General features: G+C 44.8%; 1 protein-coding gene across 4 annotated transcripts in view; it reads left to right on the plus strand.

The window, feature by feature from the left end:
* The first annotated feature begins 22,917 nt into the window (after positions 1-22,917).
* GPCPD1 (glycerophosphocholine phosphodiesterase 1) overlaps positions 22,918-26,968 on the plus strand; it is a 42,835-nt gene continuing 38,784 nt past the window's right edge. Inside the window, exon 1 of one of the 4 annotated variants that reach the window (XM_036379713.2) lies at positions 22,918-23,048. The gene's annotated coding sequence lies outside the window, so the exon portion shown is untranslated. Of the gene's footprint in view, positions 23,049-23,553; positions 23,678-24,223; positions 24,302-26,968 lie in introns of those variants that run through there. The other 3 variants (XM_036379711.2, XM_036379712.2, XM_054514184.1) reach the window with 3 other exon arrangements.

Genomic DNA, 26,968 nt, shown 5'->3' on the forward strand with positions numbered 1-26,968 from the left:
GCAGGGCTAATGCCTTTCAGAGTTTCCACTGAGCTATCACAGAGAACTGATTGTTGACTCAGGTTCCTGGTTAACTCTAGGGTTAACATGTAAGCTATTTTACCTGTATTTCTAATTTATAAGTTAATCTACCTGTCTTTCTCACCCACAGTCAAGCAGGCATCTCCCAAGTTCCTCCAACCTCATAAGCTCTATTCTGGTAATTCTCTTCAAGATAGGTGAAGTTTATGAGCAGCAAGCAGTCATCTGCATTACAAAAAGTGGGTCAGCCAAGCAATCAAAAACATTCTTGGCCCTCTTTTCCTTGGCCATAGGACAAATAATGCTTTTTGTTTCCTCCTTCAGTAACAAGAGGTTTAAGCCTTTTGCATGCTGCCATCAACACCCTGAGGTACAGGAAGTTTCAAAGACCAAATGTTATTTTCTGCTGTACCACATGCAAATAAATTGACTTCTATTTATTTTTCTTTTTTTATGAATCCCTTGTTGTGGCTGTGACCTGCTTTTTCTGGTATCTGACTTTTTAAGGTGTCACTTCTAAACTAAACATGAAATCATGGTAGCCAGTTTATGTATTAATACTATGTCTTAGAATTTTGTGATTCCTGGAGAAAATGGTTTTCTCTTCAAAAAGTAGTTTACTGTGGCAAAGGTTTGACAATGTGAATGTTTGGGATCTTTCAGTACAAGCCAGAGCAGGATTTTTTTTTCTGTACCGTTCTGTTCCAAATCCCACCTCTCTCCTTTGAGATCCCCTGCTACAATGGGTGCAGAAGCATGCCTTCCAGTGCTCTGAGTACCTCCCCTCTGTTTTGGGCTACCTCCTTGGCATCTGCTGCTGCTTGAACCCACTTTGAATGACAGCTTTTTAGGACCTTACACTATTATTCTTGTTCTGTACAAGCTTTTAGCACTGTGGATGCTGATGTAGGGGTCTGTGGGACCTCTTTCCTCTCTTCTGCATCACAATTGACTAAAATAAAACAGAAACATTGTGTGACTCAGGAGTAGGCATGAAGCATACTGTAACTTATCTCTCAGGATCCTTAAGAGCACAACTTGGGTCTCCCTTCACTAGCATCCTGTTTCCTTCTGCCAGACTTCTCCTCTTGCACTGAATTCCGGTTTAAATCCCCACACTCACACCCTTGCATTCCTGCTGCATAGGAGTTTAGTTCATCCCAATGGCTCTGCCTGGCTCTGACACTGCTGCTGCCCACGGCAATGGATGTAAAGCAGAGACATTTGGAGTTCCTAAACACCAGTCTCAGTCTCCCTTTGGGGCAGAATCAGTTTTTAACCCTTGGGTTATCCTCTGCTGTTTATCCCCTTGCACACTGTTGAAGAAAATGATCAACAGTCTCTACAGCTTCTTAGTCACTGTACACACCAGCCAGCAGCAGGACTCCTTTATTTCTGGCAGGGAGCATGTGTCTGAGTTTCCAGTTCTTGTATTCCTGGGATCTGGATGGAAATTGTTACAGCTGGACCTTCATCCCTCTATACACACATAAATACCCACCAGGGATATGTCATGTTCTCGTGCTGTTGAGCCTTCAGGGAATTTCCAAAACATCCTTCCAGTTTCACTTGAAGTAAGCAGGCACAGGAGAACTGTCACAGTCTGGCTTCTTACCTGGATCTTCCAGCTCCTGATATAGCATGGAGGTAAAACAAGAAGTGTCAATGGCAGTAATTATGCACTTCTCTGCACTGGAAGACCTCCTGTGTTTAGGAGCTGAGCTCTCTTCCTTGACTTTCTACACTGCTAGGGTGTCTCCCCTGTCCAGTAGCAGGTTTTTGTTACCAGTAGCACACCAGCTGGTGAGCTCTGACCTCATTACCTAACAGTCTGTTAGACTGGATCCAAGAGTTCAGAAGTAACCTGAGATAAGAACGTCCACATTGACCCTGTTTTTCCTAGAAGCCAGATCAAAGTAAAGAGTCAGGTGTGTCATCTAAAGGGCTGCTGTTCTGCAGGTGGGTGCTGATGAATACTGAAACTGAAGGGCAGAGATTGTAGAGTGCCCAGGGAAATCACCCTCTGCTCTCACACAGCAGTATTGATTTAGGGAATTTCTGAGTAGTTTTTGCAGTTGTGAGCACAAAATTTTACTTTGAGTTTCCACGCATAGCACATAGACTTGACAATGGCTTTGGTGTTAATTTCGCCCACCAGTTCTAGGAAAGCATCTTCATAACTTAAAAGGGAGGCTCCATTCTGATGCCATTCAGCATTTCTTGATTTCAGATGACAGCCTTATTACCTGCCCCATATATTGTGGTGGGGTACGTTGGGGCTTTTGGGGGTTTTTTTGGAGTAGTTACACATTTTCCTATAATTCCTGGATAAAGTCTGGCTCTCTATGAGGTTTGTTCAAGGTGTGTCTACCTCTAACCCCCGTGAGTCACAGCTAAAGGGCTAAAGCTCCCCAAAAGTCAGGCATGAGTCAGTGCTCCTACATGGGAGGGACACTGCCGAGCTGTAGCTCTGCAGAGACACACTGTTCATGGAAAGTGGCAAGAATATGCTCAGAGAGATGTTGGCTTCCAGCTATTCTCTAGGAATCCACCTGAGCAGGGCAGAGCACAGCTGGGCAGGGCAGGGCAGGGCAAGACAGGGCTTTTTCCTCACCTGTGAAATGCTCACAAAGTCCTGCTGGTTTCTCTGGAGGGTCTGGCAGTAATACCAAAACAAAAAGAAGTTTCTCTTTACTGCTTGGGGCTATCAGCAGTGAGAGAGTGGGCTTGGGCTTTCCTTTTCTGAGCTATCACCAGAGTAGAAGCACAATGGAAATTGTCCCCCAGGCTGGAGATCAAGAAGGGGGCAAAACTAAACTTGGCAGAGTGAAGTTCTAATGCATTCCCTCAGCCTGGTCAGCCTTCAACTGAATTTTGAGTATCCACATGAGCTGCCCTGATCCAGTGTCACCAACACCGAGAACATGCTGTTATGCAATGAATCTATGTGAACACCTCAGAAGGAACAGCAAAGTTCTGGCCTCCCACTACACTCTTCACAGCTGCAAAAGCCCCCACTCCTACTGGAAGGTTAAACCAATAATGTTTTTTGTTTAAAGAGATTGTAGCCGTGTTGCTGGCTTTAGGCTGTTTTTGGAGGTGTCCTTCTAGTTGAATTTATCCATGACCTTCTACAAGTATGGAGAGTCCATCCTTTAGGAGCAGGAAGAGCCTTGCATCTTCGAGGGCTGGCACTGCTGCAGCTCAGACTGCTTCTCCATTCCCAGTGCTCACACAGCTCAGGAGAAGGAAAACAGAAGCCTTGGGCTTGCACTGAGGCAGGAGAACCCCAGGAGACCTCTGGCCTGCTGGGCCACGATTCCAAACACTGTGTTCCTGAGTCAGCTGAAGCCAGCCTTGAATTCCTTGGATGAAAGCATCAGACTAAGACTGCCTAAGTGAGCAGAAACAGAAGAGACCCTGCCTCTGGCCTAAGGCTTAATTACTGCCTAAAGGCAAAGACACTTCACAGACAGAGAGCTGTTCTCAGTCTCCAATGTAAGCTCCTTAACTGCTCTTCTGGAGTGCTCCCTCCCTAATCTTTTATTTTTAGATTAGCTATTTTTAAGAGATTGCTTACTGCCTACTTAGAGGTTTTTGATGCTCACATTTCTCAATACTGAATGCTGTTTTATTTGCAGTTACATCACACCAATTATTTATCTACTGGCTGGATCACAGAATTTGACCTTGGCAGGCATGGGAACAGAGACCTCTAATTAAAAAACCCAAGTTACTAAAAGAAAAAAAAAGAAAAGAAAATAAAAATCAAAGCTGCAATGACTCACTGGCTCACATTACACTGAGAATACAGCAGATTCTCAGGGTGGAGACCTCTTTTCCAAGGGTGATGCAATCTGCAAGTCCTGACCTCTCAGCACTTTTCAAACCAGGGTGTAATACATAGAATCTGGCAATGTATTTCAGGGCTGTTACACTGACGGATATTCCTCTTGTATTTTCAATTGTGACTTCAAACTTTCAACTTCTCCCTCTAAAAAGCAGGGGATGGGGGAGCAGAGAGAACCCTGATTCCCTTAGGAAAAAAAATCTGAATTTGCTGATGGACATCTACCATCACTGCAGTCACCTCCTGGACAAGCATCCTCAGCTCCCAGTACCAACATCACACAGGCCACTTAAATGACTTTCCTTCCTGTCACCACTGCCATTCCCATTGCTCCCAGCTCAGGTGGGTGGCCCTACAAGATCTTGCAAGGAGCTCCCTGGCTCCACACAGCCCCTCCTCTGCATGGACACCTCTTGTGCAACCTGGTCAAGCTCATGCAGCAAAGACTTGGATGAGGCATAGCTAACTGTGGTGGGAGGCTCCTCAGCCTGGGGAATTTCTGTACCCCTTTATACAAAAAAAAAGGAAAGATCAGTGTGCCTAGGTATGAATACCACTGTGGCTTTAGTAAGGGATCACCTGACTTGGAATGAAGAAGTTTGTCACCCTTTTTGACCCAGGAGGGCATCTCAAGTACTCTGTAATTCAGGTTTGAGTTTTGCTGAAGTCTTCTATGAGCTGTCACCACGTCCCTGATCCCAAGACAGGAACAGACCCAATGTTTGTCAGCCTGTTACCACTTCTTTTTTTTTTTTTCTTTTTAAAACCCCAATTATGGAGGAAAAAATATCAGCACACATTAACATAGCTTAAAATCTGAGAAGCCTGAGCTGCCTGTGTCTGATTTTGATCAGGCCTTCAAAATCAAGGGATGGCAGGTCCAGGACCTGTCAAACCACAACTCCTCTCCAACAACAAATAGAGGTTTGGGGGTATTTATGTGTAGAGGCATCAGAAACAGCTGAGAAGTAGGATATATCTGTCTGCTACTCAGCTACCTGAGCAAAAGAAATCCATGTGCCTGTGTAATACTCTCTTGGTTTGTTACAAGCCCACAAAACCCTTTCAGGCTGTTACTACCAATTTTTCCTCCTGATGGAGACAACTGTGCTTGGATCCCAAGTGCTTGAATTCACTCAAATCTGCTTTTGGGGAGAGAAAGCAGCAGCCTTTTCCCTATTCTGCACCACAGCCCTGTCTGGAAGTTACACAGAGACCAAAACACACTTTCAGTCACTGTGGCTTTGCACTGCAAGACTTTCAGATCCAAAGCCAGAAGATCAAATGTTCAATGATCAAAAGTCAAATGTTTCCAAGTCACATGATGACTGAGCTGATAAGAAGTATTGAATTTCTGGAATGCAGGCATTTTGGAGGTAAATGTATCACTTTTCAGTGGCTATTGGAGTAGATGAACTTCTCTATACAAGTCATACATATTCAACCTGACAAAGGTAAGCTTAGCAGCTTCTGGCTAATCATCTGTAGGAAAAACAGTACACAAGGAGGGCTTCTGATGCATCAATAATGAATGTCTGTAAAAAAATCCCCATTCCCCAACTACACCAAAGAGAAAACCGAAAAGGTTTGATTACACCCCATAAGCTCCAGCTGGTCCTGTTCCTCTGAGCCAGGTCACTCAGGGCCCAGCATCACAGAGCGGATGCTGCCCATAGCAATTTTGGCTGCAGCTCTCTAAGGCCAGGAGCACATTCCAAACAGCAGCCTCAGTAGCCAAGTGAGCCAAGACATTTGTAGTGTATTTTTGAAGACCAATGAGGAGCTAACCAGAGCCCTCCAAATCACTGCCAAAGATTGTATGTAAACAGCATAGAGGTGTTTTTTTTTTTCTTTTTAATGCTAAAAGCAAGGACTGAAATTATTTTTATACAGTATCTATTTTTACTTTCATACCATTGTTTCCTCTTGCTAGAGGTCATGCTCCTTCCTTCCTTCCTTCCTTCCTTCCTTCCTTCCTTCCTTCCTTCCTTCCTTCCTTCCTCTTCCTTCCTTCCTTCCTTCCTTCCTTCCTTCCTTCCGCCACTTCCGCCACTTCCGCCACTTCCGCCACTTCCGCCACTTCCTTCCGCCACTTCCTTCCTTCCGCCACTTCCTTCCTTCCGCCACTTCCTTCCTTCCTTCCGCCACTTCCTTCCGCCACTTCCTTCCGCCACTTCCTTCCTTCCGCCACTTCCTTCCTTCCGCCTCTTCCTTTCCTTCCGCCACTTCCTTTCCTTCCGCCACTTCCTTCCGCCACTTCCTTCCACCACTTCCGCCATTTTCTTCCTTCCTGGGAGAGGTTGCTCCTTCCTTCCTTCCTTCCTTCCTTCCTGGGAGAGGTTGCTCAGTTCCTCCTTTGGCCACATGGAAGTCTGTGACTTCCTTTCCAGTGTCACAAGATTGTCTAGAAAGCAAGTCAGCCCCTCATCCTGCTGCATCAAGTGGTTGTACCTGCTATGGCAAAACTGTCAGACAAACTGTAGCTTAGAAATACTAAACAAATATTTTACCTCCATTTGACCTTTTAATTCAGAAAATAAAGCAATGGTATATTTAATATTTCAGTGGGATACATTACTGGATTTAATCTGCTCCTCTCTCACCATCAGGGGAACATGGAGTTACTACATAGCAAGTTCCCTAAGTAGATTGGAATGAAATCTTGTCTAAGTACAGCATGTTCCCTGTTACAGAAATTAAAACAGCTATGTGATCCGTGTGAGACCATTATTCTGGCAATAGATGCATCCTGCCTTCCTGCATTTTCTCCTCCTTTGGGTTTATATGAGAAGAATTACACATTCCCTCATAAACATCATGTCTATTGATGCTTCCCTCGCCCTCATAAACTCTGCACTGGTATTTGCTTAGCAATTCCCTGGCACTACTACCAGTTTCCATAGCAAAGGATGTTAAATGAGACTGTAATCACAAACTCAAGGAACTGCTGAGGACTGAAAGTCAACCAAACCACACATGAAACAGCACAAAAATGCAAAATATCCTTGGAATACCCCTACTGGGAACTCCCTGAGAGATAGTGGGAAAACATTCCCTTTAGAAATCCTGTCCTGAGTAGAGCATCCAGAGCTAAAAATGCCAGACTAGATCTGATGTCCAAAACTAACTGTCACAGGTAGGACAGGGAACAGATCACAGCCAAATCTGCCCCTTCTGCCCTTAAATGGCTCGGGAACAGCACAGACAAGGCCAAAGAAGGGCAAGCTGCTCCTGCAGGCTGGCAGTGGTATCTGCTCCAGAGGCCACCTAGGCAGCTGCCCTGTGCCAACAAGTGAGCAAAGGATGGACTTCCACAGCCCAAAAACTGCTGCCAGCAACTCCCTTGCACTGAAGGCTGTCCATTGATGCCCCTAGCAGCCCAAATTTGCTCTTCTCACCTAGGGTACAATCCGGGGGACAGAAATTCACCATGCAAAGATTGCTCCTTGTTCCTGTTGTCTGTCACTATCTCTGAGCAGGAAAAGCATTACCTCATTCAGGATAAGCATGGATACTGATTCATTGATTTGACTCTTTTTAGTGCTAATGGTACATTTAGGTGCCTCTGAATCATGTCAAGTGCAGTGGATTTTTACATTAGCACTAATAACAATTACCCATCCAGTTGCCAAGGTGAAGGATTAATCTGAATTTTCTCCTTGAAAACAGTTTTTGTGTGTTGTGTGAGCCTTTACAATTACAGATAAGGTTCAATCTGCCCAAACCATGACTAGAATACAACTGCCATCTTGTAACACATGCAGCCTCTGTAGTGCTCCAATTCCCTCCTCAAAGGCCTAGCGTGCTTTAAACTAAATTATTCCACTTCCCCTGCTCCCCACCACCCCACAAAATAATTGAGATATTGTTTACATGTTCTCTTGCTCATTTAGCTTTTAGGTTGTACGTGCTGTTTTCTTTCAATATTTCTCAAGACAGTAATTTTTACTTCCCTGCCAAGAAATAACTGATCACTGATTCATCACAACGAATGCCAGAGGCTAGCAATCTGACATATTTGATATTTTTAAAAACACATTTAAATACACTTTTTGAATAGTCCTTAAATACTGTGCTACATGCCTCTAGGGCTGGCATTCCATTTCTGGAGGTAATACAGCTTCTCAGTTACTGCAGCCTTGAGCAGCTGTAGAACTTATTGTCAGACCTCTGCACAAGCTTAAAGCAAGTCCATCTGCATACATTCTGGTCAGAATTAGGTAAAGACAGAGAGAATATGGGTTTTAATCAACACTTGGGCTTTCACACTGATTTTTAACTAGCAGGCTCACTAGCCACAAGGTTCTTCAGCTCCATCCTCCCCCTGCCCCCCATGACAACATTAGAAGTGGGCAAATGTCTGCCTGCTTGTATCTTTAGTGGATCCCCTGCTGCCAGGAGTGTTTTCATACCACAGAACTGTTCTTGCCCTGCCCTGTGCCTGAAGAAAGGCCAGAGGGGTCACTTGGTGGTGGAACAGCATGAGAGCTGCCCAGGAGCCAGCTGATCACCTGCTGCCATTTGGGGTTTCCTTCCTCCCACTGCATGGTAAGACCTGCAGTTACAAATCCACAGGCTCTGCCCTGAATCTTCCCACAGCAAATGCCAACAGGGAGATTGTCATCCCATGAGTATTTGGCTGCAAGGGACCTTTGGAAGTCACTCGGGATCCCATCCTCCTGGATGACGTCCAATGCTAAGTCAGGTCTGCTGTGGCTTCTGTGTCCAGAAGAAATTTGAGCCCCATTCAAGGATGGAGGTTCTCCCAATCCCTCTGGTGATCTGCTCCAGGGCTGCACATTTTCCCCATGATGAAGTTTTTCCCAACATCCCAAGCCACAATTTGTGATCTTTGTCCCAAGGAGAGTTTGGTTCTGCCATCTTTTCAGCTGCCCTCCAAGAGACTGGTGGCTACTGTCACATTTACCTCCTGGTCATGCCAGTACTTTATTGCTGGCACTAAAGATGTGACACTTCACAAAGGAGTCACCAAGAGGATCCTGCTGGAGGGTTGTGAGCACTCTTGGCACCTCTCAGCTGAAGTTGCCAGTATTTGCAAACAAGCCACGTAACATCCACGCCAGTGGGTGTGTTACACAATCATGTGCCTTGAGTCAGAGTGCCAAGGGCAAGATTCTGTGCCAGGAATCTCTAAGCAGCTGCTCCTTCAGTCCCCCTGCATCCTTCGTGAAGGGGAGGGATAGGAGATCGTATTGCCTTGAGCTCAGAGGTTCATCAAGCACCACCATGTAAACAAAAAATACAAAACGCGTAAAAAAGACAAGAAGAATCGCTGAAGGATGTTTATTTCCAGGACAAGGCTCAGCCATATTCATGGAAATCTTGTGCAAGGACATGCCAAAGGAGATTGCTGTGGAGCTAAGTCCAAACAAGCATCACAGCCAGTGTTCAGGAGGTGCCCATGTGGACATAATCAGCATCACTCAGTGCTATCCAATTTTAGTGACAGAGCTCCATTCCAGTACATTCTATGTTCAGTACAGAGGGGGAAAGGGAACCTCAGCAATATTTAAAATAAGAACAAAATAGATCAGTGAAGGTGGGCAGCCTATCTTCCCTACAAGCCAGCACCTAAGTCCTTTGGGCTCCTGTTGGAAAGCCATTGGTCCCTTATTTTGGACAAAATCACAGCAGCAAGAAGCTAAAGCTTGCCCCAGGCCAAAGCTACACATGAACACTGATCAATTCCTAGTGACAGCTGTACCTGGCTCTCCCTTCTCTTGTATGTACAAACTGCCTCCCCAACCCAAATCAGATGCTGGAGGCAGGGCCACAGTTCATTAATCCTTTCCAGCCCTGATGTTCCTTGAATGCCTTAGTTACTCGTTCCTGCAGAAAAAGGGGAGAATAGGTATTTGGTGAGTCCTTGACAAAGAGGTTTTAATAGGATTCAGAAAGGTTTAAACATATTCCCCATGCAGGATTGGGTTGCATTTTATGGAGAAGTTAGATCCCAAGGGTGTGTAATTCCTGCCTCCCAGAAAGCATTTGTCTCAGGCTTCCAACAAAACATTACATTGTGATTTGCAGAGGGTGAATTTTACGGGATTTTAGTGAAGTGACCTAGAAAAGGCTGTGAGGCTCCACTTATCTCTGGATACCTAAACAGGGATGTAATGCTCAGCTGTCAGTAAGAGTTTGCTTCAGTGATTCATTGATTTGCAGTGACTTGAACAAAGCTGCTTGCTTTGTGAGTCAACATTTCACAATATTTGGGTGCAGAACCTAACTCCCAACCACCCAGATGAAGTAATTTGTGGATAGGAAGAGATTCTTACAAGACTGGAGCTGACTTGATACACTAATTTAAAAATGGTTTCTTTCTGTGACCTTCTAACTACAATAATCCTAATTGCACTTTGCCAGCTGAGAGGATGATGTCACAATGCTGACAAATGGGCAAAGGATGGGATGGTTTGACTGCACTACCATGATCTTGGTAAATTAATTTCATGTCCTTGTGCCTTGTATTCCTGCTTGTGAAAGTGGAGGGAACTAAAACCTCATTTCTTTCCCAATGTGGTTATGCTGCCTGTTCAGATGGTAACTTTTCAAGAGAGGACAATGCAAAGCAAAGTACAACCCATGAAGAATACTAAAGCAATAATCAATGTCATGCATTTTTTTTTGCATCAGTTTGCTAAAGTGATTTGGTAGTTATAAATTGCTGTGGGTCCATGGCTAGAATTGCAGAGAACTCTGGTTTTCAGAAATGAGGCAAAATCTGCTTTTATAGGAAGAATTTACAGATGATCAGTAAGTGAAATCGTCTTTTACTTCCCAAAGAAACAGATTAAATAAAATCCTGAAGTGCCTTATTTTCAGTAATGGGAAAATAAATCAATGTGAGAGTTATTTATCTGAGACATGTAGGATTAAAACAAATTTGTGAAGACAAAAGGAAGAAACACAGAGATAGTTATAGTTTGGTTAAAACAGCAGAGTTTGTGTTACCTATCACATGCCCTGACCTGAGCTCAGCAATAAACCAGGAGCTTGGTTTGAGAAAGAGGGACCTTTTCCTTTTCCAACTCAGGTGTGTTAATAAAGAAGAATATATTATTGCCTTGGGAATTACTTATTTTTGGCATGCTCACTAAATTTGTTTAGGTTGCCAGTTGAAGTGCTGTGGATCACATGGGAAGACTCATTACTTGTCCGGTAAGAAGGATATGAAAAGATCCACAACTGATTGATAGCTTCCCCCCAATTTCCACTTCAGCAACACTTTAAACTAGGTCAGAGCATTAATTAATTTTTGTATGAAATCTCTCCTCAGCCCATCCAGCCTCCCATTGGCTAGTTAATTAAAATCAGCACCATTATTTGGCTGCTACTTTGCAGCAAGAAAAAGAAAAAGCTAGTAATTATCCACTGGGGGAATAATTAATTAGGTTACTATGTGTTAATGCTCAGCAGCTCTCTTGTAGCTAGAAGCCAGAGTCCTTTCTGTCCTGCCTGGGTTTCTGGAAGGTAACTGGGTCACAGGAACATGTGCCTTGGCTTCAGCCTTCGCTGTACTTCCTTTTGACAAATCTTTGTTGAAGATAATCTCCTTAAAATACAGGCTGTTTCTTCCTGCCTCCTTGTTGGAAAGCAGCTCCCTGAGCACCTTACAAGGACCTTGGAAAAGTTTGACTTCATGCTGGCAATGAGCTGGGCTTTCCATTCACAGAGCAGCCTCCAGAGAACCAGACAGGGTTTCTCATGAGGCTTTGCTGGCCACCCACTGCAGGTTCCTGCGCGAGTGTGCCCCAGATGCTGATTGCTCACAGGAATTATCACATCCAGGTAACACCCACAATCATACCTGGCCTGTGTGGAGTGGTAAACATCTGTGCAGCAATATTTAGGCAAGAATCCAATTCCTGTTTTGGGATAGGTCTGTGCTGCTCAACTGGCAAAGAAATCCTGATGCTCACCAGTTCTTTAAAAGAGAATCCAACGCCAATAAAACGTCACTTATATCCTGACTGGTGAATTTATACTATAAAAATGCGATTTCATGCTTTGGATGTATGAGGAAGAGCTGAAGAGATCAAACAAGATAATTGCAATGTAGTAAAATCAGAGAGACCATGGCAAACAGAGAGGTTGAACTAGGGATTAAAAGGATAGAGGTTCTCCCCTAGCTGGCCACCAAAGTTCCCTGCAACAGAAGGAACTTGCCTGTGTTGCACCAGAAAACTCCTGGTGTTTGAAGCTGTGCATTTTGTGCTGACAATACAGCTTTTAAAATGACAATACAGGTTTTTGTACAATACAGGTTTTAGTCCTAAGACCAAGCACCATTTTCTCAGTTATTCACGTTACACCAGCAGAATCCATAGGGATATGCCACTGTGCAGCACCTCTGAGACCGAGTGCCACAAACTTGCAAGCAAATCCTATATTTTTGTCTTTGCAAAACCTTTCCCACTGATAACTGAATCCCTAAGGCCAACATTCTTTCTTCCTTCTCTGTAGGGAAAATTGTTGGCAGCTTTTTTCAAGCCAGCCTTCATACCCAATGGCTCCTTTGCTATCTCTAAGATACTGCTGTTGTTAGAAGTGCCAGACATGGTGCAGTATTTTGTCTAGGAAAATAATAGAGTCATGCCCATTCTTTGCAATCTGAGTATGATAAAAGACAAATTAGACTCCTTCCAAACCCTCAGCTCTCATGAACTCTTCATCTGTCTTCCAATTTTGTCTTCCAGATTTTATCTGTATCTATCCAAAGTTTATGTGCAGTTTGTGCAAGATGCAATCACACCATGAGATAAAGAAGACACAATGATTACATACTTCAGAAGGAAAAAGCACAGCTGTAAAACATTGATTTATCCTAGAATTTGTTCTCTTAACACAACAGTTGAAAGGTAATGTCTGATGTAAACAATGACAATTACTTCCTCTTGCCTTTTGAATTCTGGCAATTGCAGTAAAAGAAACTTTTTACTGCTCATAAAGTAATACATAGTAGTTTACTGCTTATAAGATAGCTGTGTACACTGAGATATAAAGCAGTCAAATGTCAGAAAATAGAGTTAAGATGTCAAACATTCTGAATTTAAAGGGTTACACACTCATATTGGCCCTGTAGGCTTTGCTGACCTGCAATGAGGACTGGCTCCTTTCCTTCCCTCACACCAGTCTCTACAATGCTCCCAACCCTTACCCTCCTTTAAAGAGGCATTCAGTGGAGAAATCACCAAATCATTGATGGATACAGATGCTGGATCAGGTCTTTAGCAAATAAAAAAATCATTTCTTGGGTTGGGGACAGCTGAGTAGAGTGTAGGGGACTTATGGACATGCTTTCCAGCTAATACTTTATTCCCATGGATAATCTTCCATTGTGCAAACAGTCCCACTGAACACAGGGATTACAGTTAAGGCAGCAGGATGAAATGCTAAGATGCAGAGTAAACAAAGCATGATATTAAAGCTATTAATGTGTACTAATAGGCAGCTAATGAAGTCAGGATGGCCATGAGTCACAAAGCTTCACTAGTTCCTGAGCTTATCAGCAAAACTGTTCTCAGTGCAAAGCCAGAGTGCCATTTTTAAATATAGCTACTGTCCATAAGCTGAGGCTGTGACCTATCTGTGACTGGGCAGCTAGAGGTGACAATGTCACCCTGGGCCTAAAGTTTCAACAGGAGCTCAGTGTTTTCTGCTCAAGTCACTCCCTCTATCCTCTCAGCTAGTGATAATTTTGCTTTATGTTTTTATCATGCTTAATTTCTTTTGCCCAATACCCTGAGAAAAGTCAAGGTTTATTTATCTAGGCAGTGTGTTTATATTTTCCTATTTTCCAATACATTCTGAATCCATACACTGGTTTTGGACTATATTGACAAAGGGGCAAGGCCATGGGAAAATACACCATGAGGCCATCCCATGGTCTTTGGAAGTCAGATTCCCAGTACCTGAAAGGATGCAGGATCTGCTGTCTATCTTTATTCCTATTTTCATTCTACTGTGTTACAATATCTGTTTCATTATGCCACTTGTTCTTGGGGTTTTCTTACTGAGATCTGGAAAAGCCGTGCACCATCTTGCCCACTTACCCTCACAGGGGTGCAGAGCAGGATCTTGGTCATGTTGGACAGAGGGTGCACAGGCAGGACAGGAGAGGCAGAGCTCATGTGCTACTTCTGAGGGACAACCTGCTGCACAAAATTAGTCTTTAAAACACGCAAGTGGGAAAGAGATGCTGACAAAATGTTTTCTACTCCAGAATCTGTAATATTTAATTTTAAAACATTTTGTGAAAGGTGCTGGAGCTCAGTTGATAAATATAAAAACCATCTCTGAGTGGTGAAGGAGTTTGGTGCATCAGTTGGAAAAACAAGATATCTTTGTTTTATTTCTATAGTAGTTTGAAAAATACTTTCCTTGTTGAAACAAAAAGAGTTTTCCGAATACTTATTTTTGTAGAAACATCTGCTGTGGGGGAAGTTATTTGACCAAAAAAACATACCTCTTTATTTATATTAGAAAGCTCTAAAAGTCTGGAGCATGTTGCAAAACAAAGCAAAGACAAATAAACAGGAAATAAGTGACCGAGTAGTCACAACATATTAAGGTCAGTTCCCATTGCTTTGGATTTAAGTTGTACTCTTTCCCAATGTGTATTTTTTTCAAGGATTTTTCTCTCTTTTTTCCTTTTTTTTTTTTGTGACTCCTTTTCCTTTCCTGCTGTAATTGAATTATTCCCTTTGGTCCTCTAGAGGGTTTGAAAACAAACTTTTATTTCTACTTCACACTGGGTGTGACAATGCCTATGCACAAGTCACAAACTGCACTGCAGAATATGTCAGACCTTGGTTCATTCACTGTCTTTTCAATCACTTTGATTTGATTCAACCTGATCTTTGGTGTGCCTCAGGATCCTTTGCAGAAGATCCATTGGATAAAGGAATTGGAAGGATCACCTAACAGTTTGTTGAGACAAGGCAGTCTTCTGCCTCAGAATCAGCCTGCTCCATTCAAAATCCTCCCAGTAATTCCCATCCCTGAGATTTTGCAGGTACCTCATTCACCCATTCTCTAGAAGAGTCCTCATTTCAGGCAGCATCTAAGAATCTCCACAGATTTTGATTGCATGCAAACAGTCCTGAGATCTGCTAAAAAAGAGGTTTCTGCTCTTGGATCCTCAGTATTCACTAGTCTGAAAGACATTATTGTGGCCTTTCAGTACTTGAAGGAGGCTTGTAAGAAACATGGAGAGAGATCTTTTACCAGGGCCTGAAATAACAGGGCACGGGGTGATGGTTCTCAGCTGAAGGAGGGTGGGTTTAGATTGGACATCAAGAATTAGTGAGGCACTGGAACAAGCTGCCCAGAGAGGTTGTGGGTGCCTGTCCCTGGAAGGGTTCAAGGCCAAATTGGATGGAGCTCTGAGAACCCTGATCTAGTGCAAGGTGCCCCTGCCCATGGCAGGATGAGATGGTCTTCAAAGGCCCTTTCTAACACAAACCATTCTGTGATCTTTAAAGCTTCCTTCCAACCCAAACCATTCTGTGATTCTAGTTCCAGTGAACAAGGGTGAATGTTTAGTCTCCAAAAAAAGTCCTTTGCATTTCTTATCCTTTTACACCAATTATGTTCTGAGCCCACAGGATACTGGAACTCTGGTTTAATGTTAAAAACTGGTTCACTTCTTGAGGGCTGTAACTATCTGTGGATCAATACTTTGAATGAAAACAGCAGAAATAATTACTGCTGCATCTTCTTCTAGAAGAGAGCAGGAAAACACCAGGCATGTCATTAACACAGATAATTCCTGTGCTGATTTTACTCCTCTATGCTACCCATTCATCTATACTTTAGAAATGTGAAAGTTCTGTTTAGTGCCTAACTGGCCATAGTTCAATACTATCAGAATTTAGAGGCAAAAACTATTTCACCTTGGGAGTAGGTGAGTGCTGTTTCTGGGGCAGCCTGTCTCTGTAACCTAGTCTGTGCCCAAGGCAATTGCTAACAAAATTGGTGAGTGCCTCAGATCACATCCCTCCCAACCAGAGAAGTTTTTTTGGCAGCCCAGAGAGGTGCAACAAAAAGATACTTTCTGCCACCTCAAAACTGTGCCCCCTTTCTAGCCAGTAGCACTCCCAGGGAACCTGCTGTGTTCTGTGCTGCTCTGGGTTCAGGATAACCTTGAACAGCCTGGGACTGCAGCACTGCTCCTCCTCACCAGCAGCCTTCCCCCCGGACTCTTTTAATCATTATTTCACCCCATGCCTCAGCAGAGTCAGGTCCATGGAGGAAGAGCTGCAATACAGCACAGAGGTTTTGCCCATGTGCAGTTTCTCCAGCAAAAAGCAGTTTCCCTGGATTGTGAGCAGCAGCTGAGCTTTGCAGCTGCAATCTCACTGGCAGAGCTGCCAGCTGCACCAGGACAGAGGCTCACACACTTCAGTTAATCAGTCATTTATCTGTCTGGGGCATGTCTGTGCTTTATCTGTGCTGCCCATGCACACAGGCTTGGGACCAGGCCAGTACTCCAGCACTCTTGGATGCCTTTTGCTCCCATGGCTCAGAGCAGCTGGGCAGGATTTTCAGTGCTTTTCTGTGGGGCTTTTTTTCCCACATAAAAGAATGTTCACATCAACCAACAGGCTGGCTTTGAGTTCTCACTACCTCACACCAGTTACAGCCTAGATTTGCAGCTCTTATTTTGCTGCCTTTGGTCCTGGTACTCTTTTTTTTTTGTCAGTATATCCATTGAACACTCCAATAGATTTTGCAGTGTTCCAGGAGTTTATCTATACTTGTCTGCAGTGAACCTGATAAACCAGTTTTTGCTGTCACACAAATGCTATGCATTGTTCAGCTGCACAATGTGTCTTTTATCACTGATCTTGCATTTTCATGGGGCTTGCTCTTAACTTTTAAGGCTTTGACTAAAAGGTAAATGGAAAACTTGTGAACAGCTTCACATGGAGAACTGTCAGACTCAGCAAAGGATGCTGACATCTTTAAAGTTACATATGCCTGTTTCTATCCTCAGAAGTTTGAAAATGAGAGTTCTTTCTTCTTCCCAGCAAGGAGAATAAGAGTCAGAATTACTCGAAAAGTTGTCTTAGCTTGTGTCTTATTAACCTTATTAAAAATTTTTAAAAAATTAAGTTTTTTGGTATTTCCAGAGCTGTGGGCAGAATAGGAATGCTTTGTTTACAAGAGTTACTGGCTAAGCACAACAGAGCGAGCTAAGAATACAGAGTAAGTGTAAAGTAAATGACATGTTCTCACATTTCCCCTCACAAGTCCACTTTGAGGTGGCTCACCCTCTGTTTTAAACATAAATTGATAAATCTGCTTGAGCTGCTCTTTGTCACAACAAACAGTTCCCTAAAAGCTACGGACAGCTCAGCTTCTGCCTGCTGATGTCCCTACTTAAACCAAGACGGCTCCAACATTCATCCAACCTGACTTTGAATTCTTTCAGCCCACTGACTCAACCCAGAACTAACCTCATTAAAAACCAACCAACCAACAACAAAACAGAACCCTAAGCAAAACCCCCCACTTTCTGACTGAGAACTGTCCTAGTTCAGTGAAAGTTTAGACAAGGGCCAAGAGAGAGTACCAAGGGCAGGTAGGAGTGCAGGAGGAGGTGTAGCAGAGCCAAAATGCTGCAGCCAGATGTTAGGCTGGCTTAAGGCAGGGACAGCCTCAAGTTCTCCTCAGGCTGACCTTTGCTCCCAAGAAAGAAACTCTCTCTGATGTGTCTGCAGTTCCAGGCACAACAGCACAGTAAACCTTGGATGCTGCAGTAAACATAGGAATTGTTACTGTTTAATAACCATAAAAAGGAAGATGATATTTCATTCCACTTTTAAGGACGTTCATGTCAATAACTGAAACTTAAACCACATTTCTCTGTCATTAGGGGTATGTGTGGCAGATGGAGGAGAACTGCAAGTGATGGAGGACAGGAAAAGCTAACATTTTCCCCCAGTTAGATTTGTCCCATTTGCTTTCTCCATATTGGTATATTCAGTAGAGACACACTTCAAGAAATGTTGAGTCTGAAAGTACAACAGACAATAAGTAGCAAATTTCAGCCCCTTTGGGCCCTTTGGTGTTCACACAGGTCACTGAGAACATGATTTTCCTTCTCCCCTGCAAAACAAGCACCACCACACCACAAACCCCACATTGCAGCTACTCCTTACCTGGAGAATTCAAAGGAAGCACTTACATCACTACTATCGTTATCTGTCAGAGCATAAAGGTCAGCCTCACATTTCATTTAAAACACAAACATGACCTTTGGAATGGGATTTTAAATGACAGCAGAGTCAAACTTTCCTGCTGTCATAGGAAGCTCTGTCTCTCCTTATCTTAAGGTGTTCCTCCCTGTTCTAGAGATAAAAAAAAAGGAATAAACAAAGCAGTATCTGTGTCATATTCCATAACTGCTCTTCATTTTCTGACCACTGTCATTGTTTCTTACACAGTGAAATGGGTGCTGCTGGGAAAACTAGCACAGGAGCACAAATCCAGAGATAAAAGATAGAGATGAAAGAAGATTTTGTGCAAGAACACGAGAGAATGGCATGGCACATAAACAGAGCTAGGAGTTCACAGAAACCACACATACATTCATATTTACAAATGAATGTAAATACTTGTATTAGTATTAAGTTATGGATATAACCTCAGTTTTATGTTTATATACAAAAAACCTGAGTATAAAACTTATTCTAGTTGTATTAAAACCTAAAAAGTTTCCCATTTGCAATTGACTTTGCCAGTTTAAATGTGGTTCTGTGACTGAGTGGTACTTGAATCTTTCACGTGTTTCACAAACAAACCCACTACCACCAAAACCAAACAAAAACAAGCCCAAACATAAAAAGATCCAACATCAAACAAAAACATTCACAAAACCAAACCCCCCCAAGTTATATATGTTTCATTTCAGAAACTATAAACCAGCTCAGATCAAGAAGCAAATTGTGCTGGAACCCTCAAAACTAAATAATAGCACGTCTCATTTCAAATAAAAAATTTAATGCCTGCAATATTCTATTGGCACTTGGGGGTTTTTTTTGAAAACTTTTTGTTGTAACATTGTCTATCACCAATGCCAAATTATACATAATAATTAACAGTGTTTGAAAGTGACTGAATTTTTGATAGAAGAAAGTGAAACTCTTCTTTTTTCTGTTATAAATTTGATTATTGTTAATAATAGCCATAAGAGGGTTTCATCTTATATTTATGATACTTTATACTTGATACTAAATAACAAATAACTTTGTTATTTTTTATTTAGTGATTCTCTCATAGCCCACCTTGCAAAGCTCTAGAGAACATGACAAAAGCATTAATTCTCACTGAAGGATGTCTTAGCCTTCCTTTCCACATAAAAATTGGGACTGGGAGGACCAGAGGGAGGGTAGAGAAGAAGAATCAAAATTGGGGGAAAAGCCCCTAAGCAATCCAAAAATCAATATCCCAGTCATAGAATGGTTTTGGCCATGAGCCCTTCCAAGGACAGGGCATCCACAGCTTCCCGCAGCATCCAGTATCTTGCTAACCTCCAGGTAAAGAATTCCCTCCTAACATTTTGTCTGAATCTCCCCTCTTTCAGTTTCAAACCATTCTACCATCACAAAATGCCCTCATAAAAATCCCTCTCCAGCTATCATTGTAGCCTCTTTTGAGGCTCTGAAGTCCCTAAAGGGACTCCAAAGTCTCCTTGGAACCTTCTTTTCTCCAGGCTGAGTAACTCCAGCTCCCTTACCCTGTCTCCATAGCAGATGTGCTCCAGACTTCTGAGCATCTTCAGAGCCTGCTCTGGACTTGTTCCAGAGGACACCAGAGCTGGCCACAGCACTGCAGGTGGGGTCACCAGGGCAGAATCACCTCCCTCAGCCTGCTGGCCTCCCTGTTTTTGATGACAAACTGCTGACTTGTCCACAGAGAAAAATACATTATTCTGTACTACAGTAAACATTACAGAAAAAATGCCATTGTGCAATGGGCAATTTTTCTAACAATCCTTTCTCATCATTCTCCATGAGACTGAGAGGCTTTTGCCATGCTGTCAGCATGGCTCTTTCTTGCTATTATTTCATATCTCTTAGCATCACTTTTCTTTAGTGCCCATAAACCGTCCAGATTTCCCATTAGGTAGTGATACAGCAATATTCTCAGTGCCAGAAAAAAGGTCAGAAGTGTACTTTCAACCATAAGTGACTCTACAAAAGATCAAAGAACATATTTTTGACACTGCATGCCTAATGCTGTGCCTTCATTTGCACAGTTTTAGCAGCTATTTTTATTCCCAATTACCCACCAGACCCAGAACAAGTGCAGAAAGATCAAGTGCAGTAAAATGAGGAGTGAAATTCATCTGTATATGCAGCTTTCATCAGCTGTGAGCACTGGTGTCAGTAAAACCAGATCACTGGAACCGAATGCAGGCTGTGAAAGAGGAAGCACAGCTGTAATTTGATGTTCACAATCTTTATAGCTACTTGTAGTATCAATGAAGCTTGATTATAGGCTGAATCTATAATTCTGGCAGCTGAAGGAAATATTCCATTGCCTACAGAAAAGGACATAAACCCTTGAAGGCCTTTCCTAGTGCCTTTTTAGTATGAGTTTGCCAGTGTATTGTAAACCTATTTCCTGTACTTGGGCAAGTATTTGTCTCATTATTTATAAAAATCATTGCAGTCCCATTGGGCTCCACATCTCAGCCAGTGCAGCCTCACGGCTGCTTTGATATTCCACCTACAGTACACAACACCTCCAAGCAACTTCATTCCACCTTGTCATGGCAGGGAACGAGATACAGTGAGAGGGCAGAGTCCCCAAGGACCTTCAGCATCTTCCTTTGGCTCTTCCACTCCTGCTCAGGGACTTCAGCACTACACTGTCACTGCCAGAACAAAGACAGAACATTTTACCCTCTGGTTAAGTATTTAGCAATTCTCATTCACCTTGTTAAATTTTTATTCAATAAGAAAACATGTTTTCCAACAGGTGCACACATGGTTTAAATAGGGTTTGTGCTTGGGCACTGGAAACACATCCCGTAACCTTGTCTTTCTGGAGCTCTTTGGGACTTTTGCAAACAGCACCTCAATTCAATGAAGGTTTTATAATATAAAAACCCCATTTCTCTAGTTTCATTTCTTTTTTTTTTCTGTATAGAAAAAGGAAAGCAGATCATCAACCTTAACTTTTTAAGCTCTATAAACTGATCCACATGCTCTAATTACTGCACAGTTTTATATTCCCTTAAAGACTAGCTGAGACTTGTCTGCTGCAGCATGGCAAAGTATGAGTTTATCTGACTCAACCATATGGAAGCAACTTCTTAGGGTGGAAAAAAGAAAGTGTGCTGGCAAGTTTAATTAAATGTAGACTTTTCTTAAGTCAACATGAAACAGTATTGTCCATCCCACACTTTTCCTACTTGCTCCACACTGGTGCACATCTTTAATAAAATGAACATGAGTATTTCTTGAATTCATTAAAGGTCTAAATTGTAATTTTTAGCTACGGTGAATTATGGAATGAAATGCAATATTAGTTTGACAAAATTAAGTCTTTTTTAAAAAAATTAACACTAGGGCTGAATAAAACCAAGTGTTACTTTTCTAGTTTTTAACCAAAAAAAATTAATGGTACAATTTTATAATACTTCTGGCATGACATTAAATTTTTGAAAAGTTTAACACAGCAAACCATGCTTGGAAGTGGTTAATTCTATTCCTGCTTTACAACAAATCTTAAAAATGGGGAAGAGAAAACAAGTAGACAATTGCTTTTCTACATACTGTTTTCTCCGAAGTTTCTTTATCCTCTTTCTTCCCTCAGTAGTGAATACACGTGGAGAAGTGATGGCTCCTAACATTTTCCTAAATACCGAGGGTTTGTAATTAGGGTAGTTCACATCTGTGTTTAACAAGGAAACCACTTTCCACCAACCTTCACTCCTCCTTACCTAGAGGAATTCCTCTTATCTTTTTCACTTAAAAATGAGCTGCTTTCAGCTATAATTTCTTTTTATTGCATGCTTCCCCCTACCTTTCTTTCCATGAAGCTTGAAACACTAACACAGAGACCTCAGCAGTTTGGACACATTACACACGTTTCTGATATTAACATTAGTTTTGCCTACAACACCCAGTGGAACGTCACAAATTACTTATAAACACGGCTAGATCTGCAGGGCAGGAAGAAATGGAAAATAGTCCTCTATTCGAATGGCAGATTGAGGGACAGCACTCACTAGCATTCCTGTAACAGCACTAACTCCCAACACAGGATAAATCGTTTCTCTGCACACAAAAGCTCACAGGGACAGATGGCCACCATCAAAACAAGTGAAATCAAAGCCCTCGAGGAAAGCCAGAGCGTCTGCCCCTTTATACCACCAAAAAAACCAAAACAAAATAAAAAACCCATCACGCCCTTGGTGCCACAGGCTTACAGTCAGCTTCAACCATGGTAAATCTTTAGGAAGCAGAACTCCCCATCCTTAGGGCAGCCCTTACCCTCACAGGCTGGGTACGGAGAACACAAACTGAGGTGAGGGGGACCTCAAAGAGCGTGAGGATGGCAGCAGAAGCCTGACTCGCCTCAGCAAAGCCCCTCTCCTACCCCCACAGCACTACAACGGCCCCCACAGCACTACAACGGCCCCCACAGCACTACAACGGCCCCCACAGCACTACAACGGCCCCCACAGCACTACAACGGCCCCCACAGCACTACAACGGCCCCCACAGCACTACAACGGCCCCCACAGCACTACAACGGCCCCCACAGCACTACAACGGCCCCCCACTACAACGGCCCCCACAGCACTACAACGGCCCAGGGCCACCATCCCAGCGCTCCCTCAGCGCCGAGGCTTTCAAGGGAACGGCGCGCGTCCCTCCCGCCCCGCCCGCCCGGCTCTGATTGGCTGCGGCGGGAGGGGCGGGGCCGGGCCGCAGAGTGACGCGTCAGCCGGGCGGGTCACGTGGCCGCGCTCTCCCAGTGCGCTCGGGGGCAGCAGAATCCGGCTGCCGGCCCGCCGCCCCCTGCCCTGCTTCCCCGCGCTGTCAGCGGCCCCGCCGGCACCAACAGGAGCCCGGCCAGGGGCGCTCGCTGCCCCGCAGCAAGGGGTGGGCAGCTGACTGTAGCGCTCGGCCAGGTCAGTGTACGCCGCAGCCGAGGGAGTGCGGGGCTAGCGGGAGTGCTGTAGGGGGGTGTAGTGTCGATGGCGGCGAGGGGTGGTCGGTGCGCGCTCCTGTGGAGGTCTTGGAGGCTGGAGGAGGTCGGGTCGCGCTGCGGTGCCGGGAGAGCGCTGGGGGAGCGGCGCCGCGCTCTCAGGGGAAGGTATGGGGGGCATGGCGCGAGGAAGCGGTGGTGCTTGGCCTGCGGGAGAGGCGGGTAGGGCAGAGCCCCCCCGCCGTGTGCAGGCGGCCGCAAGCCGCCCCCGAACCCCCCGTGCCTGTCGGAGCCCCCCTGTGCCTGCCCCCGCTCCGCGCACTCCCCACGCCGCCCTCAGCCCCGCCCCGGGCCCGCGGCTGTCGAGGAAAGGGCCCGGCCCCCGGCTCTTCCCGCGCTCCCATTGGCGGCGGCGGGGCGGGCGGGGCCGCGGCCGCGGTCACATGTTGGCGGGGGGCAGCTGGAACCGGTTGGGGCCGCGCCGCCCCCTCCCCACCCCCGTCAGCGGCCCCGGGCGGCGGCCCTGGCAGGAGGGGCGGGGAGCCCGGGCTTTGTCGTCCGCAACCCCGCACAAAGCGACCGGGGACTCGCAGCGCCGCTCCGCTCCGCCAGGTCAGTCGGCGCTGCCGGCCTGCGTGTGGCGGTGGGACCGCACGGTGGCGGAGGGGGCGGTCGGCGCGGCTGAGCAGGGTCTGTTCGAGCTTGTGCGGAGAGGACGCTGAGGGAGCGCTGTGTTATCTGAGAGGACGTGCGGGAGGGGCATCTCGTCCGGGTACCGGGACGTCTCCTCGGGTTCCTGAGAGGCGGGAAGAGCACAGTTCCATGCGCCCAGGGGCGCCCGCGGCGCTGCCCGGCCCGGGGCTGGGTGCCGTGCCGGGAGGGCTGCGGGCGCATCGCGCTGTCCGGCCGGGCTCTGGCTGACACCCGGTGGGAGCGCGGGGCCTGCGGCTCTGTTTGTTTACGTCGCCGCCTAAAGCCCTGGCCCGGGGCGGTCCCGCCGCTGCCGCATTATGCAAGCGGCCGGGCCGGGGCGGGCCCGGGGACGTGGCGCGCCGCCTCCCGGCCGGGCTCCCGCCGCGGGCGGTGCCGTGCGGGGCGCCCGGAGCCCGCGGTCCGTGTCCGGGCTGGGCACGCTGCAGCGCCGCTGGGCTCTGCCGGGCGTGGGGCTGTGCGCTGCGCTGCTCTTTGTCTCGGCTCTGCGCTAGAGGAACGCAGCGGTGGTGCTGCCGGCTCCAGGTTTGATGTTATTGATCGCATAGGAGCTGGTGAGGCAGCTCTAGATTAAGCGGAACTTTAAAAATTTATTTGTTGTCTGCACCCTAATCAGGCACAGATTCTTTCTTCCGTTTTTCTCTTTTTCTTTTTTCCTTTAAGTTAATGGCATGTTTGTATTAATGTTTTAATTTGTCAGAGCACACAGTGTTAGATGGAGGTTAACCTTCAACATTTAAAATATGTTAATGGTAGGGTGAAATAGTTGATATGTGGAATTATTTTTATCATATATATTTCCATTCTAGCACTGCTTCCTGTAAAATAACTATGTGAGATGTTAAATAGGAGATTGTCATTGATTTTGAATAGACGCTGATAGCCCAAGCTGCCATGTAATTAGTCTTCCAGTAAAGCATGTATCCTCTCAACAGAATGGATCCAGGCTCTGGAAACCTGTTAAAAAAGTGGTTTGTTGAGAGCTGTGGGGAGCATTATACATGTTATTTGTCCAAGTCATTCCTAAGTGAGGAGTGTTAGTGTGATCACAGAGAGCTAAATTACTCCCTGCCTAAGATCTTGTCAGCTGAACATTAATAATAAGCAACAGTTCACAAAAGAGGAATCAGACTGGTGCTGCTCTGTCTCACAAACGTGCCCCAGCTGTTTCCTGTCTGCTTCAAGAACTTCACTGCTGTGGCATAGCTGAGGTGGAAGGGTCTGTCACATGGACAGGTATTTGCCAAATGCTGAAACAATTAACTTATTGTAACTTAAAACAAAGCAGATACCTTGTGGGTGAGCAGAGGGAACCACGGCTGATGTGGCCCCTCGCTTGGGGAGCTAAATTGATGCTGAAAATGTAATCCTCAAAATATTTTTCTTACTTGCTGTGTATTAGTGTGATGCAATTTCAGAGGTATCACTTGGGTTTTCTAAATGTCAGCATAAGGCTGTTGGTAAAATTTCAGCCTTTGAATCAAAACAACATGTCTGAATCCTCTGTGCAAGTTTGTTTGCTGTCCAGTGTTAGCACTGCAATGCAGAAGGAGAGACCTGCTGAGTTTGTCCTTGCTCCTGCAGTCAAGGTGCAGTGGGGGAGAGAGGAGGGGGCAGGAAGAACCCTCTTTGTTGTTTGGTTGAACATGAAGGAGTTGATGCTGTAGTGCTGTTTCTAAAAATTTGCTCCCAGTTGTTGAAGGGAATGCCCTGACAAATATATCCTCTGACGCTGTTCTAAGACCCAGATGTCGTCAGCTACTGTTACATAATTTTCTTGCATGTCTAATTTGTTGCTTTAGATGTGTTCTGTAATATCTGATACCTCATTAGGACCAACCACAAGCAAAATCTGTTCATCATACTACAAGGTTAACCAGATACCACTTGGTATCTTTGGAATATCACAGTGTGTGACTTAGGCTCATGTCCCTTTGTTCAGCACAGCAGTAGAGCTGATGTGTGGTGGATTTTCTATTGTTGTGTGTAGCACATCTTTTAAGAAGGTAAAATCTGAGCACAGTACCTTTTCCAGCAGTGTTGGGCTGTGTTCAATTCATGGTTCATGAGGGAGGCTGTAATGGGTGCTCTGTGTCAGCCCCAGTGCTGTCAGTGTGTTCTCCTAGCTGTCAGATGACTTGGCTGGGGCTGGGGCACCTTTCCCCTGCTTCAGCCTGGAGTTGGTCTCTCCTGGGTGTTGATACAGCTCATGAATCTCTTCTCTTAAGGTGGAAAGTGTCAGTGCAAAATGATAAAAATAAAACCAAAAATACTCCAGCCTGCTAGTCCTTGCTGATTTTATCTTTATATGCAATAAATGGAGAGATATGTTGAAATAATTGGGCATGTTTACTTTTAGGATTGTGCACTTCCAGGCGTGTGCACCAGGATCTGTGATGAAATGTGTGCTATCGTTATGAAAGAGCCTGTTTGTGCTCAGAAGGTGCTTGTGGGTTGATCTTGGCTGTGTTCCAGTTGCCCACCAAGCAGCTCTGTCACTCCTTTCCCCAGGGGGAAAAAGGTGGAAAAAGCTTCAGGGGTCAAAGTAGAGGCAGTTAATACAGCAAAATAATTTCTGGAGAAGCAAGGGGAAACAGAAGATTTTATTCTCTGTTTCACCATTAGGGAAGCGGGGCTTCCGTATGGATAGGAGCTGCTCTGGAAGACAAAGGTCTTAAATGACAAATCCTCTCCTTTCTTTTAGCTTTTTTTTTTCCCCCCCTTTTTTTTTTTTTAATGTATGAATCTCTGAGCTGATGTCATATGACCAGGAATGTCCCTTTGGTCAGTTTGGTCACCTGTCCTGGCTGTGTCTCCTCCCAGGATGTTGCCCACGCACAGCCTCCTGGTGATAGTGGGGAATGTTGGAGAGACAGCACTGATGCTGTTTGAGCACAGCTGAAACTCTGCCTGTTATCCACACCTTTCTAGCTGCCAGTACAAAGCACAGCTCTGTCAGGGCTGTTGTAGGGAAAATTAACTCCCTCTCAGCCAGACCCAGTACAATGGGCTTCATTTTTCTGCAGCTAAATAAGCAAATTCGGTAATAGAGCAGGCAGAAGTAATCTGACACTAAATATCAGATGTTTGAAAGTACTAAAATGCATTCCGGGAATTTCGTGGCACCTGTGTACTTAGTTGTTTTATTACCTTTGAAAAATCCCATTAAGTATCTATAAAATTTATTAGCTT

Source organism: Molothrus ater, chromosome 3, assembly GCF_012460135.2.
Source record: "Molothrus ater isolate BHLD 08-10-18 breed brown headed cowbird chromosome 3, BPBGC_Mater_1.1, whole genome shotgun sequence".
NCBI classification, from domain to species: Eukaryota; Metazoa; Chordata; class Aves; order Passeriformes; family Icteridae; genus Molothrus; species Molothrus ater.